General features: G+C 49.0%; 1 protein-coding gene across 2 annotated transcripts in view; it reads right to left on the bottom strand.

The window, feature by feature from the left end:
- Positions 1 to 2,354, bottom strand: part of IL1RAPL1 (interleukin 1 receptor accessory protein like 1) — a 790,829-nt gene extending 788,475 nt beyond the window's left edge. For both annotated transcript variants that reach the window (XM_026854140.1, XM_026854158.1), the window contains exon 1: positions 2,085 to 2,354. The gene's annotated coding sequence lies outside the window, so the exon portion shown is untranslated. The remainder of the gene's footprint in view (positions 1 to 2,084) is intronic.
- Between the last annotated feature and the right edge of the window lie 9 nt (positions 2,355 to 2,363).

Genomic DNA, 2,363 nt, shown 5'->3' with positions numbered 1-2,363 from the left:
CCCCCCCCCGCCATGTTCTTCTCAGAGACAGGAATACTGATTTATGATTTTAAAATGGGTATTGAAAAGTATATCCTGACACAACTAACTAAATGGACAATTCGCTAAAGGAGTCCATCTGAGTTAAACCGATGGGATGCCTGTCACACCTTTGCTCTTCACCTACTCACTTCTGAGATGCCTGAAATGTGTTAACGGACCACCTTTTAGTTTCCCTATAAATGTAACAGGTAGATTAGTTGTTATATCTGACGATACTTTTCTTCTAAAGTCAGTCATGCTGTACTCAAAAAGACCAAAGCAGCATCCTGCTAGAGCTGCGAGGCAGCCGCTGCACACACTGAGAGCGAGACAACGCTACCCATGTTAAGCGCCGCACACACTTGGGGTGAAACAGCACCAGCTCTGCCTTGAGCACTGGAAGAGGGGTCAGCAGGATGGCATGTTTGGAGGTAGGTGACAGCGAGGGGGGAGGAAGATCAATTTTAATTTCGGTTTTGTTCCTCCTCCACTCAGCTGTTGCCATGCACTGAAGTCCCAGGTTGCCGTGTGACCTTGCCGAGGAGCACGCAGCCGGATCTGCTCAATGGGACCATTGTGCAGCCTTGCAGGGGCTTTTCTGGAGCCCTCTCCACGGGTGTGGCTGAATTAGCAACCAGGCAGCCGCCGCCTCCTCCGTGAACTCCCCGTCCCGGGGAAACTCCGCCAGGAGCACACTGATGCAAAAGGCAGCCTGTAAGAGGCAAACCCCTTGTCAGGAGCTGAGCAAGGATCTCCCCTCCTCTGCCCAGGTCTCCATCCCCCGCTACCGGGAGCGCTACAAAGTTAACCCAAGTGATCAATACACTGTATGAGCATATTATTCCACTATCGGCGACTGATGCCATTGATGTAATCAAGTTACATAATCGCCGTCTTTGCACAAATACATCCATCTTCCTACAGATAGATCTGCATATCTTCTTCCATCCATTATGCATGAACCCACCAGCAGTACATGAGGCTATATATTTTCGCACACACTATATAACTTTAGCATTGCAGTGCACTGCACTGCACAACGTCATCACTATCGATTCCCTCAACCTTCCCCCATTCCCTCGATCAGAATTGATTTTGCAGAGAAAGATTACCAATGTGCATTGCTTGGATCCCTTTAAATCTTTAAAGGCTGAAGTGCTTCCCTTGCTCGCTTCTGTTCTTAAGACGACGATCATTTCTCTCCTTTTTCTCCCTGCCTGCTTCACACCACAACTAACAGCGGAATTAATTCACACACAGTCCCTCGGCCAGATGCATGTATGTATGAAATACCGAAGATAGCATCTCTGTTTGCAAATCTTCAACTCCCATACACGTGGTCTGAGGTTTCAGTAGGTAAGTCATTGGGGGAAAAAAAATATTTTATAAGAGCAGGTGGATGAGAGATTTTCAGGTGTTTCTCTGCTATCAAGATGAGGTGGGTTTTTTTTCCTTACTGTCCCTCAGTTCATAATTTCCTTGTAGGATTTACAGGAAGAGTTGTAATCCCAAATTACCAGTGGCATTTAACCCCCTTAGCACCAGAGCACTGTTCCACGATCGATAAGGATCGCCACCTTAAAGTTTAACAACTTAAGAAGCAGGATTTCTCTACCTCCACTGCAGCTATGAAATGCAGCAGAATGCTGCACAGAGTTGGAAACATTTGTTTCAACCAGCGGATGGGATCCGATCTCATCTTAAATAGATTCCATCACGGAGAGCTTCTTTACTATCACATACCCTTTTCCGTCAAAAAAATATTAACCGGGAAAAAAAAAAAAAAAAAAAGGAAGGGGGGGGGAATGAAAGACTCCTTGCTTCTACAGTACGCTCCCAAATCCAGAGGGTGCAAGAACAGAGAGGGTGGATGAGATGTTTAATTTATTTATCGCAAAAAAGCACTCACCAGAAGACCTACTGCAGTTATTCCACTCAACTGCCAATAACGGCCGGAGCCCCTCGCATCAGGGTAATGCAGCAATCCCGAAAGTACCCATTTCAATCACACGCCACCAAGTTTAGCAATGCCGAGCTTTCGCCTGGATAGAAAATGACCTTACCCACAGGAGTCTCCCGAAATATCCCTCCGGTGCGATCAGTCAGCGAGACGAGTGCCGGTCACCACACTGCGCACTCGCCCGGAGAAGCCCCGTGTTTACTCCTGGGGCTGAGCTGGCCGCGAGTGCCGCGGACGCGGCGCCCATCCATCCACCGCTGCCAGCTCCGCCGCGGGCGCAGGTAATTCCATACAGACTTCGGCGCCCCCCGCCCCCCCCGAGTCGCCCCTTCCTTCCTAGTTCAGAAAGTGCCCGCGGCGCCGGCGGGAGGTACCATCCAGG

This window comes from Athene cunicularia, assembly GCF_003259725.1.
Source record: "Athene cunicularia isolate RWA chromosome 1 unlocalized genomic scaffold, athCun1 chr1_part1, whole genome shotgun sequence".
NCBI classification, from domain to species: Eukaryota; Metazoa; Chordata; class Aves; order Strigiformes; family Strigidae; genus Athene; species Athene cunicularia.
This window is presented reverse-complemented; position numbering and strand designations above follow the sequence as displayed.